Raw genomic sequence first — 19,664 nt, forward strand, 5'->3', positions numbered from 1 at the left:
CCTGGACTGCCAGGCTGCCTTCAGGGCTGAAGACGAGATTGGTAAGCATTCGGGGTTGAGTGAGTAGGATTAAATCTTTCCTTGGGGCTGGGTCAGTGGTAACCATAGTGTTAGCACTGGCTTCAGGGAAAGGTACTGGGCCTAGGCTAAGGTAGGGGAAGAATCATTGCTGTGGAGAAGGAGCTCCTGCCCCTTCACTGCCCTCTGTGGGGCCCACGTGGCCCCAGGAGCCAGGTCTGGTATGGTCTGCACCTGGGGAGACTTGGGTCTGCCCTCAGCCTCGGGCTAGGTGGGCAAGGCCAGCAGAGGTGGAGGCTGTGACTGTCTCAGCCTCAGGGGCGGGAGAGAGCAGTGCCATTCAGATCAGACCTAGGGTTGAGTCCAGGTGCTCACAGCAAAGCAGGAGTAGAGGAAAGACAAGGATGTATTCTCACCATCTCCTCACTCATCAGAACACCTGCTTGGATTTGAACGTGGGCTAGAGAAGGCCTTAGGTGAACAGGGTCAAAATGAGGCCAGTGTTGGAACTGAGCTGCCCTGTGGGATGGTAAAGCCACCTCAAGGGGAAACTGGTGGCTTGTGCCCACATGTATTTCAGAATGCCACTCATGCCCGTGCCCCCTTTGGAACAGCAGTGTCCTTGCAGTCACTCTGTGCCTGTTGCAGGTGGGGAGGATCCACATGCACAGAGTCTTAGCCTCAATCTGTCTTCCAGGGGGACGTTTTCAAGAGGAAGTGGCAGAGAATGCACACAAGCATCTTCCCTTGAGAGGTTACATATTTTGGCACACATTTCAATTTTAATAATAGGCAGACTGACATCCAAATACTGTGTTTCTTCTCTCTGTTAAAACAGACTTGGAGAGATTATTTCTGTCACTGATTTGTTTTAACAAAGCAATTGGGAAACCAGCTGGATACCTTTTGCAGGGAAAGTTAATCAAACAGATTTTTAAACTGATTTTTCCTTATTCCTTTCCTTCATTAAAAAAAATTGGTATAAAACTAATTAATAGTGCAGCACCTGTGGCTCAAAGGAGTAGGGCACCGGCCCCATATGCCAGAGGTGGCGGGTTCCCAGCCCTGGCCAAAAACTGCAAAAAAAAAAAAAAAAAAAAAACCCAAAAAACTAATTAATACATCCTCTTGATAAAATGTAATCATTATAATGGAAATCAAATTAGAGATTCAAGTTTCTGTCTTCCTTATCCCCACAAATTCCTATTTATTCCCTATGGTTCTAATCTTGTGTGACCTTTCAGAAAATGTACACACAAAGCTGAAGAGGGGTGTGTGTGCCTGTGTGAGTGTATGTGCCTGTGTGTGCGCTTGTGTGAGTGTATGTGCCTGTGTGTATGCACCTGTGTGAGTGTATGTGCCTGTGTGAGTGTATGTGCCTATGTGAGTGTGTGCACCTGTGTGAGTGTATGTGCCTGTGTGTGTGCGCCTGTGTGAGTGTATGTGCCTGTGTGAGTGTATGTGCCTGTGTGAGTGTATGTGCCTGTGTGTGTGCGCCTGTGTGAGTGTATGTGCCTGTGTGTGTGCCTGTGTGTGTGTGTGTGCGCCCATGGAGGCTTAAAATGTCAGTGAGCTCCCACTATGAAGCACCATTCTGCATCTTGATGTGGTGAATAGGTAATATATTGAAGAGACCTTAGTATAAATAAAGCCAATGCATTCTTTTGTATCCTTCTAGTTTTTGTTGTTGTCATCTTGTTGCTGAGAGAGGTGTCTAAAGAGTATTATCACTGGGGAATTGAGATCCGCTGTGTTTGCTTCCTCTGTTTGGAGGCCACGTTCTTAGGCCCCTGCAGGTCCATCACAGTCCTATCCTCCTAGAGAGTGAGTCCTTCACCCTCATGATGCTTTTTGCTTTTGAGTCTCTTTCGTGGGATAGTCATAGTGACTTAGTAGCTCTCTTTTGGGCTGGTTGAGTAAATCTTTGTCCTTCTTTTTATTTTCTTCCTGTGTCCTAAGCCAGTATGTCTCTTCTAAAGAACATGAGATCATAAAATAATAAAAGTAACACAGTACAACACAACGTGAGAGGTGGAGAATTCTTCTCATTACCCCAAGCCATCCATCATTCCATCTCCATGCAATAAATCAGGATAGTTTCTTTTCTTTTCTTTTCTTTTTTTGGAACAACTCAGCAAAATAAAATTCCTGTTTATTGTTGGACAACATTGTTTCACACATACATCAAACAGGCCAAAAAATAAATTAATAAACAGCAACTTCAGAGACAAAAAAAACGATAAAGGAAAAAAAAGAAACCTTTTGTCTTTGTTATTTTTAACCATCATGATCATACAAACCAACTACTTATAGTACAGCTAAGTACACACAAAAAATTTACTGGAATGCTCGGAATAAGATTGTTTTTTGTGTTGTTTTTGCTTTTCTTACAAAGTTTTTTTTTTCTCCTTTGAGACTATAATGAACGTGGTCACACCACAAGTAAAGCCAGAGTCAGAAGGACAGAGACCCCTCTGTAGGCTGGTTTGGTCATCCAAGATCATTAAAGATGGCTGACCCCTAACAATCTGTACAAAAATATAAAATGTAAATAAAAAATACAAACAAATTTCCTGTTAAAAGTACTTTTAAGAAAAAAAGCAGGCTCAGCGCCTGTGGCTCAAGCAGCTAAGGCGCCAGCCACATACACCTAAGGTGGCGGGTACGAATCCCCAGCCCGGGCCCGCCAAAACAAGGATGGCTGCAACCAAAAAATGGCCAGGCGTTGTGGCGGACGCCTGTAGTCCCAGCTACTTGGGAGGCTGAGGCAGGAGACTCTCTTGAGCCCAGGAGTTGGAGGTTGCTGTGAGCGTGATGCCATGGCACTCTACCCAGGGGGATAGCTTGAGGCTCTGTCTCAAAAAAAAAGAAAAGAAAAGAAAAGAAAAAAAGCAGCGCCTTGAAAGTTTGGGTTCTTTTTTCCTCCTCTGTTGCAAATTCCCATGGTTTGGGTTGGGTAGCCAAGAGGGCATGTCACCTGCGGCAGGCGGGCCTCTCTACTGAAGGTGACCACGTTTAGATTCTGAGACGGGAAGTGGAGGGTGAATAGGTCACAGTGGCCTTTTTTTTTGTTTTTTAAGTTTAACTTTTCCTTTTTTGCTGTCTAGTCATCCTCCTCAGTCTTCTGCTTCTTGGTATCAGTGTCCTCTTCATCATCATCTTCAGCTGCCCGTATGCCTGTAGTGGCCTCAGCTTCCTCATTTTCATCTCCATCCTCTTCTTCGCATCACCTTCTTCCTCCTCCCCCTCTTTCTGCCCACCTTCTCCCTCTTCTTCATCTGCCTCGTTGTCAGCCTCCCATTTTCCTCATTAGCGTCCCCATTAGCAGGGGCGTCTCTTCCATTCTCTGCCTGGTCCACAACTTCCTTCTTCTCCTGTAAGTCACTGGTGGGGATCTCGGAGCTGGTGTCTACCGCTGCATCTGACGTGGTGGGGCACCTCGGTGACCCGGTGCGGGGGATGGAAAAGAAAGCGAGAGTTCGGGGACTCTGGTGAGAAAGCTGCCGGAGTCCACAGCGGCGGAGGCGGAGGTGGTTGCCAGGAGGAGGAAGCCGGCCAAAGAACAATGCAAAGATGGCTTTTCAGAGCCGCCAGTGGGGGCATCAGGACAGTTTCTACAGGAGCCTTGTAGAAAACTGCAAACAAAAGATCCTAATGTATTTTAGGCACCGGACAGGCATCACGGTGTGGACGCACCACCGCAGACCTGGGTCTCTCCACCAGCCAATTGCTATTCCCAGTACTTGGATGAGAGCCTTGAAGGGCACAAAACTCCTGGTGCCACTTCTCTCCCTGCTGAGTAGACCATGCTCCTCTCTTCCTCCAGCAAGTAGGCCCTGGGGCCTTCTGAGGTGGCCTCCTGCCTCCCTCTTGCTGTGAGACTTGCTCTTCAGACTTAGTGTGAACACACTGCTGTATCTGTGGTCAGCAGGCAAGTGCTCACCACCCAGCTCTCCTGGGTGGGGCTGCTTTGTAGCATTTGCAAATTTCTGGCAAAACTGTCACTATGGTGAATTTCAAGCCACCAAATGCTGTCCTGGAATGCAGAGTTGGAAAGAGACACATCGTAAGTGTCACATACAGAGTTGTTGTAACACCGTATAAACCCCCGTAAAACAATTAGAAAGAAATGAGCATTGAGTAGCTCTTACATTCTTTTTTAATATTATTGATTTGATTGTTTATTTTCATTTTTTAGAGACGAGATCTTGCTATTTTGCCCAAATTGGTCTCAAACTCCAGGCCTGAAGCAATCTCCTTGCCTCCACCTCCCAAGTGGCTGGGACTATAGGCACAAGCTAATTTAGATAATTTAATTTATGGTAATGGCTAGGGTTAACAAGTGGCTCCCATTATTCTAGTAATTTAATAGTCAGCCTCTCTCCAGGAGACCACTAGTCTGTACCTCAGTCTTACTTGTTATATGCTGTTTTCCTAGAGTGGACTTACCCCTTTCCACCCACAGATTTATTTTTTTATTTACTTTATATCCTATTACCCTTGAGAAAGATGTAAGCCTGGCCTGGGAAATGCTAATTCAGAGATGGGTCCCCAGGTGCCAGTCTTGGGGGAGCACAGGGGCTCTTGTCCTACGACTCAGTCTCAGATTGTCTGCCATGCTCCCTAGGGCCCCAAACTGGCTCTGAGACCTTCCCTAATGTCTGCTTTTCCAGCAGGGTTGTGCCCAAATTAAAGCAATTGTGCAAACAAGTGAAAGTGTATTTACACAGCAGGGGAACTTGAAGACCTAGGCTCCTGACCAGTCAACTGCAACAGCTCCCCTCTACCTCTGGGCAATGGAGATGGTAAGAGACCAGCAGGTGACCACAGCACACTGAGCTGGAGTGGAGAGAAGGAAGTCTGTGACCCAGCCTGAAGGCATCGCAAGAACATAACACATTACTTGTCAATCTTTGGTTAAATTCAAAAAAATAAAATATAGTTAAAATATAATAATGCTAATCAGTTTGGACTTATTGAGAAGATTCCCAGGAAGATATAGCTATTTGTGTCACTTTGCCATTATATCTGTTCTAGCAATGTGTCCCTTTATCCCCCACTGAGTAAACTTCACACTGTGTGAGTTCCTAATGTGTTCCCTTCATGCTCGTCTCAGGCCAGCATTAACATACTTTCCACTCCACCTCCATGACTGTGTGAGAGGTGGGGAGACAGACCCCTCCTGTGAACAAGGGCACAGCAAGTTCACAGTGAAGCATGCATGGGATGGAGAGGTTGCTGTGGCCACCTTAGGAACGTACCATAATGTCACATCCATTCTCTGGCTGCAAGTGTTTATGTCCCTTCAAAATATGCTCATCCCTCCACCAAGGCCCCAGGGTCCCACCCCATCCTGGCCTTGGCTCAGGGTCCAGGCTCTAATCACCCAAGTCAGGCTCTGAGCCTCCAGTGTACCCTAAGCACATTTCCTCAAGTCGGCTCCTTCTATGTGGAGACCTGAAAACTCAGGAGTCACACATCTGACAAGGGGAAGTAACCAAGATAGACCTTTCTGACAGAAAGGTGGGGAGGAGAAGGGCAGAGCGATGAAGGCTACATGGCTGAGATTGTGCCCACATAATTGTAGAAAATTGCAAACAAAAGGTCCTAATGCATTTTAGGCACTGGACAGGCATCATGGTGTGGACATACCACCGCAGACCTGCGTCTCTCTGCCAACTATTTGCCAGGGCCAACCCCCACTCTGGAGGCAGGAATTGGGGCTGAGGGTCAGCCCTCTCTTCTTGCCTTCCCCTGGGCACTTGACTCCGTCCTCTGAGTCATCCTCCTTTTCCCATGAGAAATGGTCCACATTCTCACCTGAAGCCTTTCCTAGTCTACTTCCTGGACATAGAGGCTGATGTCCCAGAGATATCTTTTCATTTTGAACTTTCCCTTTTAGTCCAAGCTGACAAAGCTTCCACCACTACAATTCTCTTAAAAACTTTGTGTATTTCTTATGACTCTTATGGGGCAGGGGCTCACTCCATTGGGCAAAAGATATCCTTGCAAATCTCTTAGTCTCATTGAAAAGGTGAGTGAAGCATGTTTAATCCTTGTGAAGTCCCAGGAAAAGCCATGAAATCTGCATGCTGCACTTTGCCTCAAGGCCATGGTGACCAGAAACACCCTAAATTTGATCTTTGCCATGGGACAATTTCCTACTTTGAGAACATTATTTTGTTCTCTGAAGGACTAAGCTGAAAAAGCTTTGAACCCAGCCATGTCCCAACTCTCATATTTTAAGTTTTGCTCAAGGTCTGAAAATTTCTTCCTGATTCTATCTGTTATATACAGCCAAAAGAAACCAGTTGGCAATCATGATGTTCTGCCTGAAAGCCTCTTTAGTCAAACCACCAGCTCAATTGGTACATTTTCTGCTTTCCAGATTCCCTGGGGATGTTTTAATTAACTTTCCTGCTCCTAGTTGGCAGCTTCCCCTTTTCTCTCCATCCTCCAGTACTTTCCTCACTGACCTTCAAGACTTCCAGCCACCTTGAGGTCCTCCAGCCCACTGCTGCACCCCAAAGTTGACTCCATATGTCCCAGGATTCTGTCCAGTAGCACTTGCTTCCAGAGGGGCTGAAAGCAAGCACCCTGCGGGACCAGGGCTTATAGAGGAGGCCCCTTCCTCACTCACACAGAGGGCTGCAGGAGGCCCTGATCCCTCAGGTAAAATTCCTACTGCTTTCCCCTGTCTAATGCCCCATCACTCAAGCCCACCCAACTCCTCTTCCTCCAGGAAGCCAGCCTTGACTGTTCCTTGCCTCCAAATTCTCATCTCATCCTTTTCTTCTTGCAGGCTCTGAATACAGCTACTGGTTTATGTCTCATAATTTCTATCTTGGCAAATTCTAGGTTGCATAGCCTGAGGTTTTTCTCAGAATTCTCGGTACTCATTTGATTAGAGAATAAGTGAGTCAATGAATGACATTACACTACTTTTTGCTCCCAACTTCATCCCTAAAACGAAATATAAAGTAAGTACTGATTACAAGTAAAGGAAAATTGCATCCAAAGAAGATAGAAAGGTGAGCTGTTAATTGCTCTAGAATAGCTAAAAGAACCTCTTCATGCTTCATGCCTTCTTGAGTGTATGGGATCTAGTTACAACTGTTTTGACATTTTTATGCTAATTCTGTCATCTATGTCCTCTAGGTTTGTTTGCGTTAATTGAATTTTGATCCTGGTTGTGATCATACTTTCCCACTTCTTTTTATTGTTGGTAATTTTTGATTGAATACCAGACACTGTGAAATTTATATTGTTGGGTGCTGAATTTTTGATATTACCATAAACAAATACTTGGGTTTTGTTGGGATCTTTTTGAGGTGTGCTTTAAAGCCTAATCAGCATGGGTCATTTAGCCTGGGGTTAATTTGGCCCCATTACCATCCTTCCCAACAATCCTCAGATGCCTGTTTGTGCATTGGGTCTTTGCACTCTGGCTGGTAGAAACTTGAGTGAGCTCATCCCCTTGTGAGCTCCCAGCTGTTCTGCCTGCTTCTTCCCAGAGGCCCCTGCTCAAGTCTTGGGCAGGCTCTCCACAGGCCTGTGTGAGTTGGAGCTCGGTTGGCGACTGGCCAGCGCTCAGCTGCAGCTCTCCGGCGCTCTCCTCCTTTCTCTGTCTCTGTGTCTGTCTCTCTGTCTCTCCCCTCTGTCTCTGTCTCTGTGTCTCCTCCTCTGTGTCTGTCTCTGTGTCTCTTCCTCTCTCTCTCCCCTTCTATTCTGTCTCTGTTTGTCCCTCCCTCTGTGTCCATTTCTCTTTCTCCTTCTGTCTCTTTCTGTCTCTGTCTCTCCATCTCTGTCTCTCCTTCTGTCTTTCCCTTTCTGTTCTGTCTCTTTCTCTCTGTCTCTTTCCCTCTCTTCTGTCTCTCTCCCTGTCTCTGTCTGTCTCTGTCTCTCCATCTCTGTCTCTCTCCCTCTGTCTCTTCATCTCTGTCTCTGTCATGGATCTGTCTCTCTCCCTCCTGAATTAGCCCAGACAGATTCTAGCTGCCCAGACATCCCTGTCCCCACCCTCTCTGCTGGGCCCTCCTGTGCTGTGTTCTACAGCTGGGACCGCCAGGCGGGAAGCTTGGGCTGGTCAGCTCAGCTCACATCCTACCCTCCCCTGGCACTCATGGTTATCCTGCCTGTTGTCCAGAGTCTGGGAAAACATCTTTTCATGAGTTTTATTCAGCTTTCTCCTTATTTAAGGTGGGCAAGTAAATTTGGACCCAGTAAGTCCATAGTAGCTAGTAGGGGAAGTCTTGGTTTTTAACACAAATGTTGTTGTTTTACCCCATTCTTGAAGACAGTTTTATGAAATGAACAATCCTTGGCTGAAAGTTCTTTTCTCTCGGGGCTTTGAAAATGTTGCTCTCACAACTGCCCCTGCTGCGGTGTGGAGTGAGGCTGCCCCGTCTCTCTCCCTCTGTTCTGTCTCTGTCACTCCATCTCGGTGGGTTTGGGGTGAGGCTGCCCAGTCTCTCTTTTTCTCTGGCTGCTTCATGATCGCATCCTCTGGAAATTTCCAGACCTGACAGGATCAGTCTGGCTTCTCCAGATCTGCTCCCCTTGGAGTCATTTAGAAGCTGACATGGCCCTTTCCATTTCCTCTCCTCTTGGCTTTCCTCTCCTTTGCAGCTTTATCTGCTTTCTTTTTCCAGATCCCTAGCGAGGTCTTAGCCGCTGAAGAGGCTTAGGTCTCACCCTTTCTTGTCTGTGTTGCTGTGGGCTCACATGCGTCTTCCAGTTTGCAACTTCATGTGGATTCACGTCTATTAATAATTTGCCTAGTCATTCGTTTCAGAATCCTTTATCTATTTTTATTAATTTTTTCATATCTGCCTCCTCTATTCTGACAGCATCTAGTCCATCAAGTTTTAACTTCCTCTTTGTTTCTTCAAGCAGGTTAATCAAGGTCCACGCCTGGGTGCTGCTGTGGGGGCAGGGCCTGCACAGTGAGCCTTTTCCCTTTCTTTCCTTTTCTTCTTTTTAATTCTTTTTTTTTTTTTAGACAAGTCTCACTTTATTGCCTTCAGTAGAGTGCTGTGGTGTCATAGCCCACAGCAACCTCAAACTCTTGGGCTCAAGTAATTCTCTCTCTTTGTTTTTTGCAGTTTTTAAGGGCCGGGTTTGAACCCGCCACCCCTGGTATATGGGGCCTGCACCCTACTACTTGAACCACAGGTGCCGCCCTCAAGTGATTCTCTTGACTCAGCCTCCCGAGTAGCTGGGACTTAAAGGTACCCGCTACGATGTCCGGTTATTTTTAGAGATGGGGTCTCACTCTGGCTCAGGCTGGTCTCCAACTCATGAGCTCAGGCGATCTGCCCACCTCAGCTTCCCAAAGTGCTGGGATTACAGGCATGAACCACCATGCCCTGTTCTTTTTAATTTTTAACTTTCCTGATCCACCCAAATCCTCTCCAGGCTTAGGGCTCTTCCTTTGAGGGTGTAGTCAGCAGAGAATCGGCATTGTGGGGGCAGCTCTGATTGGGCTCTGTGGCCTCCCATGGTGGCCTGGTAAAGTTGGGGTCTCTACTGGGTCTCTATTATTGCCCCTCTTGTGGGAATACAAGCTCTACACAAGTGTGTCTGTCAAGACGCTGCAGCTGTTCTCTAGGGAAAAGAGTGTGTCTTCAGCTCAAACCTGCCCCATGGGAAGGGCAGAAACTGGTCCTTGTTCCTTGTTCCTTGAGGTCAAGGACACAGTGAGAACAGGGCCTTTCCTGTCCCGGAGACGGTAGAACAGGGGCTGCTGGTACTCTTGGTTTAGTTTACATGCAAGGAAAGTGAGGCTGGAGACCCTACAGAGGGGCCCCGCTCCACTTTTCTGCTCTGGAGAGGGTAGCCACCATGTGCAATAGGCAGTGCAGGGATGGCCTTGATGGGGCACAGGCCCAGAGGTGGGGAAAAGCTTTGAAAATAACAGGAAAGGATGTCCTCAGAGATCAGATGCTGGGGAAGCCACAGCCCAAGTATAGGGACAGGAGGGCACATGGCTGGGTGGAGTCCAGCACTGAGGAAGGGGGCAGCTGGGCCATGTGTGGACATAGGTGGCTGGTGAGGCTCTGTCCCAGCCAGACTGTAGCTTTCTTATCTTGCCCTTGGCAGTGGCCACATTGGGGACCACTGTAGTGTCCCATCCTTCCATTTTCGGGTCCCTGGAGTGGCGGGGTTGGCACCCTGCAGGGCAGGGCCCTCAGCTTCTGACCACCACCCTGGCCAGGAGACCCCAGGACAATGATGAGTTCACATAGACACACATATCGCACCCCAGGCACATGCGTACCCAAGGGTGCTCATTATCTTGGGACTTGAAATAGGAAGAAAAGCATCTACGCTTCCTTTAGTGTTTAAGTCAGTCTTGGTACATTCCAGGCTGTGGTCCTTAATACCTGGATGGAGTGACACACTGTATCACGTGGGATGTGTTTGTCAGCAGGAAGCTGGGCAGCAGCCTGCACTCAGGGGTCTCAGTTAGGCTTGTTCTGTGCCAAGTTGGAGAACTCAGGCCGAGACTCAGCCTCAGTTCCGACCAAGAACAAGCTCAGAAGTGGGTTCCATGAGCTCAGTATTTGTAACCTTCCAATGGGACATGGTGGGGCTGAGCATGGGAGAAGCGGCAGTGAGGCAACAGCAGTGTCCTTGTGGCTCTGGCTGGAGCTCAGCAAGGCTCTCATAAGATGGGGTGAATAGGTGCTTGTGGGGAGAAAGGTCAGGTGTCTGAGGGTGGGCTGGCTGCCCTGTCTTCTGCATCTTCTGCATGGGAGATGCAGGTTTCAATGGTATATGCCAGTGGAGTATTTAACGAGCTCCAAGGATGCAGCAAGAGGTTAGTGTGAGTCTACAGCCTCAGCTATGAACTGCGTGCCCAACTGCAGCCATTGTCGGCCACTGCTAAAAAAATTTTCTATTGAATTTTACTTTTTCACACATTCAATAGCAAAAGAAAATTATCAGCTAATTTTACTTGTGAACAAGGGTGCAAAAATCTAAAATTAAAAAAAAAGCACTACATGAATCTGACAATGATTTTAAAAATAACACCCTGTACTGATATAAGGTTGTCCCAGCAGTACAGGGACAAGTCTCGTGTGGTACATGGGTCACAGCCCGTGGTGGCTGGCAGTTTCCCCCCAGGATGAGACCACTGGTGCACAGAGATTTACAGGTGCATTAGGTCATCGTTGGATTCAAATCCTGTCTGTCTTTACTATATTTTTATTTGTAAGCCCTCTCAGTTGCTAAGAGATCTTTAAAATTTTCCTGCATTACTGTGGATTTGTCTGTTTCTTCCTCAGACGTGGCAACTTTTGTTTTCTATATTTTGAGACTAAGGCATTGATAGTGCCCTAGCTTAGAGAGGCATCCTCCCCCAGGGTGGGCCAGTGTCTCTGGGAGTCCTTCCCTCCTCATGCACAGCCCTGACCCGCGTTTCTGTTGTTGTGTTCTGACACTGCCCTGGCCCCAATCTCCTTTTACACTTATTCTTTCAGAGTCTTATTTTTATGGCTGGCTCCTATTGAATCCAGTCTGACAATCTTTACCTTGTAACTGAAGTATTTGGTTCTTCTACATTTGATTTAATTATTCAGGCTTAATCTATCATGTTTCTATTTGATTTTTGTTCCCCACCTGTTCACTGATCCTCTCTCTCCTCTTGGCTTCTTTCAGATGGATTATTTTCTATTTCACGTTTATCCTCTCAGCTTGCCACAAACTACTCACTATTCCCTCCATAGTCACCCCCAGATCGTGACAAGTTTCTGACTCGTTAACATCTAATGTAAATTCTTCTTGTCACCTCTCACGAGGCTGCCAAAGACTTGAAACTCTCAAATTCCACTTTCTATCTCCACCCTTCCTGTGTTCCTGTTCTTCTATGCTTTAATCCCATTCCACCTCAAGCCCTGGGTGTTGCTGTTGGCACTATTTTCCAGGTGTCTCCATCTTTCAGGCCCAAGCTTCCCCACCGTCTTCCTCCCACCAGTTCCAGTGCAGGTCCCTGGGATCTGACCCCAGTCTTCTCTACACTGCCCTCCCCTTTACCCTTCTGGACTGACTTTCATCCCATAGCCCTTGGCATTTGGGGTTGAGGGACAGAAGACACAACAGGTCTCAGATGCCATACTGGCACTGATGGAGTGTCTCCACACAGAAAAGTGGGGTTCACTCCTGGTGGGCATTGAGAGAGGCAGATCCTTGGGACTTGACTACTGGCTCTGGAAGGGTGGATTATGCAGAGTCCCCACAGGGCTCCTATCAAAAACCAGAGGGCTTCCTTTCTGTCCCTTCCTATCCCTTTCTGTCCCTTAGCCCCAGGAGTGCTGAGAGCTGAGTCCAGCCCCCATGGGTCAGCCTCTGGCTTTGGCTTCCGGAGCTGGTGGTCTGCCTGGGGCACAGGGTGTCCCAGTCACTGGCTTATTATCCCTGGCTCTCCTCTTCTTCCTAAAAAGCCTCACTGCTGTAGGAATCCTTCACTGCTTTCAAACAGGCAACCTAAATTAGTTTTTCCAGCCTTTCTGGTTATTTATAATGGGAGAGTTGGTCACTTCTGCTGGAGCAGAGCTCCTTCTCTGTGACTTTAAATTTGTTTGTGGTTTATTGTAAATTTCAGTCATCTCTGTGTGCATATGTCTGTGTGTGCACATGTGCATGCATATGTGTATGTGCACTACTGTGTACATGTGTACACATGTGTGCCTGTCCATATATGCATGTATATACATGTGCACATGCCTCCATGTGCATGCATGTGCTACCATATGCATGTATAAACATGTGTGCGTGTCCATGTATGCATGTATGTGTGTGCCCATGAGGCCATCATGTGTGTCTGTGTATCTCTGTGTGTGTGTGCATGCACGTGTATATGTGTACATGTGTGGGTGTACTGTGTGTACTGCACACATGTGTGCATGTCCATGTGACACATGTACATGTATGCACTGTGTCTCTATGTGCATTGTGGGTGTCCATGTGTGCATGTGTGCCCATAAGCCTGTGTGTGCATATGTGGGTGTGTGCATGTGTGTGCCTGTGAGCCTGTATGTGCCTACGTGTGTGTCTGTGTGTCCACGTGTGCGTGTGTGTGCATGTATGTACATGTATGCCCATGAGCCAGTGTGTGCGTATATGAGTGCATGCTTGTATGTGCCCATGAGCCTGTGTGTGCCTGCCTGCATGCCTGTGTGTCTATATGTGCATATGTGTGCATGTATGTGCATGTGTGCCCATGAGCCTGTGTGTGCATACGTGGGTGTGTGCTTGCGTGTGCCCGTGAGCCTGTGTGTGCCTCCACGTGTGTCTATGCATGCATGTATGTGCATGTGTGCATGTGTGCCCATGAGCCTGTGTGTGCATATGTGGGTGTGTGCTTGTGTGTGCTTGCATGTGTGTCTGTGTGTCTATATGTGCATGTGCATGTGTGTGTGCATGTGTGCCTGTGAGCCTGTGTGTGCCTGCATGTCTATGTGTACATGTGTGTGCATGTATGTGCATGTGTGCCTGTGTGTCTATGTGTGCATGTATGTGCATGTGTGCCTGCATGTCTGTGTGTACATGTGTGTGCATGTGTGCCTGTGAGCCTGTGTGTCTGTATGTGCATGTGCATGTGTGCGTGTATGTATGTATGTGTGCCTGCGCGTCTGCATGTGCCTGCGCGTCTATGTGTACATGTATGTGCATGTGTGCCTGTGAGCCTGTGTGCCTGCATGTGTCTATATGTGCATGTGCATGTGTGCATGTATGTGTGCATGTGTGCCTGTGAGCCTGTGTGTGCCTGTGCGTCTATGTGTACATGTGTGTGCACGTATGTGCATGTGTGCCAGCATGTCTGTGTGTACATGTATGTGCATGTGTGCCTGCATGTCTGTGTGTACATGTATGTGCATGTATGTGCATGTGTGCCTGTGAGCCTGTGTGCCTGCATGTGTGTCTGTATGTGCATGTGTGTGTGTGCGTGTATGTGTGCATGTGTGCCTGTGAGTCTGCATGTGCCTGCGCATCTATGTGTACATGTTTGTGCCTGTGAGCCTGTGTGCCTGCATGTGTGTCTGTGTGTTGTACATGCACATGCTTGTGCTCTGCCCTGTCTTCCTGATGACATAGCTGCTTTCTGCTCCAGTTGCTTCTGGCTGAGCGCTCAGTGTGTCATCAGTGTGTCACCTCAACCCCTCTGGAGATGTCCGAGCAGAGGCGGACAGTACAGAGGGAACTTGGTGCCTCCTCTCATGCAGGCCATGGTGGGTGGACTGCCCAGCTGCCCTCTCCTGAACTCTGGATTTCCTAGGATTTCTCCCCTTTGACGCCTAGCCAGCCCTGGAGGGCCAAGAAGCTGAGCAATGTGGCTGGTGAGCCCTAGCTTGGGGAGACTCTGCTGCTGCCCGCCAAGCCTGAGGCACAAATGAAGGGCCCCTGCTGCAGCCCTGCAGGCTGTGCTCCACCTTCCCCTCCATGTAGCAGCAGGCCGTACCCCAGGCAGACCCTCCAGGTTTTCCTCCATACCACATAGCATTCACTTATGTGGATTTTATTTTTTCAGACAACATTTTAAAAACACAAAAGCCTGACAGCTGGCTTCTGCTTGACCCAGCAGGTCATTCTAACTCCAGTGGAAGGTGCCATATTCTCCTTCTGAGGGGATATGGGCCCTCTCAGACAGCAGGTGAGGATGCCTGTGTATTTCCAATTCTGTGTCCTCTGAGGCCCCTGGGGGGAGGACCATGAAATATTCAGAACATAAGTGAATAAAGCTATAGGTGCTGACACACCCAGGACAGTGCTTGGTCCTGAGAAGCCCACAAGATGTCAGGAACCGCTGGAAGGGATGAGTGATGCTCGTGGTTCATTCCCTGCATGTTTATGTGGCTGATGTGGCTGCACAAACACTGAAGTTGGCTGTAATGATGTGCTGTCAGAAGACACGGCTCTGGGTCACTGTGGTGTCCCTGCCAGCTGGCGGTCCTGGCTCTGCTGCTCCATGCCTCCACCTGTGGCCACACCTGTGCCCTGCATCCAAAATTCAGGATGCCAAAATGAAAACCAGGTGTCTTAGAGAAGATGAAATAGGTCATCCTGGGTACCTGGTGACTTTTTGAGTCTTCCAAGGTTTGATATCAGAGTAATCTTTATAATCTGTGGCTCTGTATGGAGAAAAAAGTTCTAATTAGAGAATGAGGACAATTTGGAAGATGCAATATTATCATATTTTGTTTCTTATGGCCATTTCTGGCATTTTGCTAGCAATCACACAGATACCTGGGATAAGCACAGTTTGTGTTCATAGAATTTTGGTCTTGCTCATGGACACACAAACATATGCAGTGTTTTGATATGAGCAAACACACATGTGCATGAGGTTTCAGGGCAGAGCAAGGACTTCAGGGAACCTCATGTTCATGTTAAATAGGTCACCTGGAGGACTCCCTCACTGGGTAAGAAGAGGGCAGCTTCTTCCTCAGAGTCAGGGTAGTCTCAGGAGCTTGCCCACCGCCCACTAGGCTGGCCTTGGCTCCAGCCTACAGAATGTGGAGGACCCTCTAGGCTAGGAAGAGCCAACTTCACTGCACCCACCCTGTGCCTGCTCTAGGACATCCTCCTCAAGTGCTCCTGCGTGAACAGGGCAACTGTCATCTGATGCCTGAAAGGTCCCTCCTGCCCCAGTCCAGGGCTCTGGCAATGCCTTTCCTCTGCTAGTTCCAGTAAGGTCTCTTCCTAATATCTGGCTCCCTGGGAGATGCCTGAAGTTTACACTCATGGAGCACACCAGATATACCACTGGAGCAGAAGAAAAGGGAGGGAATTGGGTCACTGGATTCTGTGTATGCAGCACCCAGGGAGAGCATGCTGATGCTTGGGCCCTCTCAAAGTGGTGGCACCTTCGCTGATTAGGATTTGCTGCAGAGAGGGCGACATGCATGTCTCTACTGAGGGGCTGAGGTGTCCTTCTTATACTGACTTTGGCTTCTTCCCATGGGACCTAGGACATTAGCAAGAGGGCATGCCTCACTCACTGGGGCCACACCAGAAAGTGCCTTCCTTTGATAACCACCACCTGGGCAGGCATCCCTGAAAATGTTCATGGGACTTCTCATCACCCAGAGTGGGGCCCAGGGCTGTGTCTCCTGGTGGGGTCCTTATTCCCTTGGCTGAAATTTCTGAAACCAGTAGGGCCAGAGTCCCAGGACTGGGGACAATGGGGACAGACCAGACCCCTCCTGAGTGAATGTGCCATTCCCACCTGCCAGGCAAACCCAATCTGTCCCCTAGCTGGCTCCATACTGGATTTGGAAAAGCCATTGAGCCAGTCCTGAATTTCTTCAGCCTGAACAGATGGGTCAGAAACAACATGTGGATGATCCTGTCACCATGATCCAGCTTCAAGAGCCCCAGCGGGTAAGAAAATTGGTTCTTAATTCTGTTTATGCATCTGTTTTTATTACAATACCATGCTGTTTTGCTTACTATAGCTTTGTAGTATATTTGAAGTCTCATATTGTGATGGTTTAAATTTTATTATTTTTGTTCAGAATTGCTTTGACTATTTTGGGTTATATATAAACTTTGGATTTTTTTTTCCCATTTCTGTGAGGAATGTTACAGGCATTTTGATAGGGATTGAATTGGAGCTGTAGGTTGCTTTTTGTTGGATATAAATTTTCATGATATTAATTCTTCCAATCCATGAACATAAGATATCCTTTCTTTTTTTGTGTGTGCCCTCTTCAATTTCTTTCATCAGTGTTTTATATTCTTCCTTGTAGAGACTTGTCACCTCCTTTGTTAAATTTATTCTTAGGTCTATATTTTTGTAGCTATTATAAATGGGGTTGCTTTCTTGGTTTCTTTTTCTGCCAGTTCATCGGTGTATAGAAATTCTACCTATTTTTGCATGTTGATTTTGTATCCTGCAACTTTACTGAATTCTTTGATCAGTTTTAGGAGTTTCTTGGTGAGGCTTTTAGAATTTTCTATATATGTGACCATGTTGTCTGCAAACACAGACAATTTTACTTCTTCCTTTCCAATTTGAATACCCCATATTTCTTTCTATTACCTAATTCCCCATCTAAGACTTCCAGTAGGATGTTGAATAGAAGTGATGAAAGTGGGCATCCTTGTCTTGTTTTAGATCTTACAGAGATAATTTTGAACTTTTCTTTCTTCAGTGTAATGTTGGCTGTGGATTTGTCATATATGGACTTTTTTGGTGTTCCTTTTATATATAATTTGTTGAGAGTTTTTGTCATAAAGAATGTTGAACTTTATTAAATGTTTTTTCTGAAGCTATTGAGATGATACAAGGTTTTTGTCCTTCATTCTGTCTATGTGACATATCAGATTTGTAGATTCTATGTGTTGAACCATCCTTGGATTCCTGGGATGAATCTCACTTGATTGTGGACAATGATCTTTCTAATGTGCTACTGGATTCCGTTTGCTAGTATTAAATTGTTGAGGATTTTTGCATCTATGTTCATCAGGGTTATAGGCCTATAGTTTTCTTTTTTTTTTGTTATGGCCATCTCTGGTTTTGGTATCAAATAATGCTGGCTTTATAGAATGAGTCTGGAAGAGTTCCCTTCTCTGGGGTAGCACCTGTGGCTCAAAAGGGAAGGGAGCCAGTCCCATATGCCAGAGGTGATGGGTTCAAACCCAGCCTTGGCCAAAAACTGCAAAAAAAAAAAAAAAAAAAAAAAAAGAGTTCCCTTCTCTTTAATTTTCTAGAAGAGAGCTTGGCACCTGTGGCTCAGTGGCTAGAGCGCCAGCCACATACACCAGAGCTGGCAGGTTGAATCCAGCCCTGGCCTGCCAAACAACGACAACTACAACCAAAAAATAGCCAGGCATTATGGTGGGCACCTGTAGTCCCAGCGACTTGGGAGGCTGAGGCAAAACACTTAAGCCCAAGTGTTTGAGGTTGCTGTGAGCTCTGAAGCCACAGGACACTACCAAGGGTGAGACTCTGTCTCAAAAAAAATTTTTTTTTCTTGAAGAGTTTGAGAAGAATTGGTATTAATTCTTATTTAAATGTTTGGTAGAATTCCACAGTGAAGCCATCAGGTCCTGGGCTTTTATTTAACAGAAGACTTTTAAAAATAGCTTCAATCTTGCTAGTGATAATAGGTCTGTTTAGGTTTGCAGTTTCTTCTGGGTTCAATCTTGGTATCCAGGAATGTGCCTATTTCCATGAGGTTTTCTAATTTGTTGGCATGTAGTTATTCATAACAGTCTGTAATGATCCTATGTATTTCTGTGATGTTCAATGAAAAAGTCTCCTTTTCCATTTCTGATTTTTATTTTAGTCTTTTCTCATTTTTTTCTCACCCTAGCTAATGGTTTGTTTATCTTTTTAAAAAACCCACCATTTTATTTCATTAATATTTTGTTTTTGTGTCAAATTTTATTTATTTATTTATGATCTGATATTACTTCTTTCCTCCTACTAATTCTACGTGGGAGGTAGGTAGACTGAATTTCTCACAGAACTTCCAAGTCAGGAAAATGTTTACATTACTGTCCCTGCATGGGGAAATCAGCAGTGCAGGCAGCTGAGAACATCAATTAGTAGCTTAGACTAGAGAAGCTGAGATGTCTGTCTGAGGAGATGAGACTTGCTCTTCCCCTCCTCTCCTGCTTGCACCATTACCTGGTCACTTTAGATGTTTCATTACCCTATGTCCCTGTTTACACTTTACCCAACTTTACTGGGGGTTGTAATCTCCTCTCTGATTTTTTTTTTTTTTTGAGACGGAGCCTCAAGCTATCCCCCTGGGTAGAGTGCCATGGCATCACGCTCACAGCAACCTCCAACTCCTGGGCTCAAGCGAGTCTCCTGCCTCAGCCTCCCAAGTAGCTGGGACTACAGGTGCCCGCCACAGCGCCCGGCCATTTTTTGGTTGCAGCCATCATTGTTGTTTGGCGGGCCCCGGCTGGGGATTCGAACCCGCCACCTTAGGTGTATGTGGCTGGCGCCTTAGCCGCTTGAGCCACAGGCGCCGAGCCTCCTCTCTGATTTTTAACCTTGATTGCTAACCACTGACTGCTGTGCATTCTTACATGTATACTCTATTTCAGGATCCAATACAAATATTCCTGAGAAGCAGGACAGGTTGCTGCATTGTTTTCAGGCTGCCACTGGGCATATGAAACAATGTATGTCCTTTCAGGCTTCCAGGCTTTATGCTATAAGTTTGGCAGAAAGTCTCTTGATTTTCCCAGTGCTGTTTTGCTTGCTGACCACTGTCCCAGTTTGGGGTCCTTGGGAACTTCAATAATTTTCTTCTTCCACTTCTAGTTCCTTGAGATGTAACATTGTTTATTTAAAATATTTCAATTTTTTGATGTTTGCATATATTGCTATAAAATTTCTTCTTAATACTGCTTTTGCTATATTTCATAGATTTTGGTTTTATGTTTTTATTTTTGGTTATTTTCTCATGAGTCCATTGGTTGTTCAGGAGGATGTTATTTAATTTCCATGTATTTTTACAATTTAAAAACTTCCTACTGTTACTGATTTCTGGTTTCATTTCATTGTGGTTAGAAAGGATACTTGTCATAACTTTAGTTCTTTTAAATTTATGAAGACTTGTTTTGTAGCCTAATACGTGGTCTATCCTGGAGAATGTTTCATGTGCTAATGAAAAAAAAAA

The 19,664-nt window shown here is 46.4% G+C and overlaps 1 pseudogene; it reads right to left on the reverse strand.

The window, feature by feature from the left end:
- Positions 1–3,033: 3,033 nt before the first annotated feature.
- Positions 3,034–19,664, reverse strand: part of LOC100946874 — a 51,371-nt pseudogene continuing 34,740 nt past the window's right edge.

Source organism: Otolemur garnettii, unplaced genomic scaffold, assembly GCF_000181295.1.
Source record: "Otolemur garnettii isolate 467f Iridium unplaced genomic scaffold, OtoGar3 scaffold00128, whole genome shotgun sequence".
NCBI lineage: Eukaryota > Metazoa > Chordata > Mammalia > Primates > Galagidae > Otolemur > Otolemur garnettii.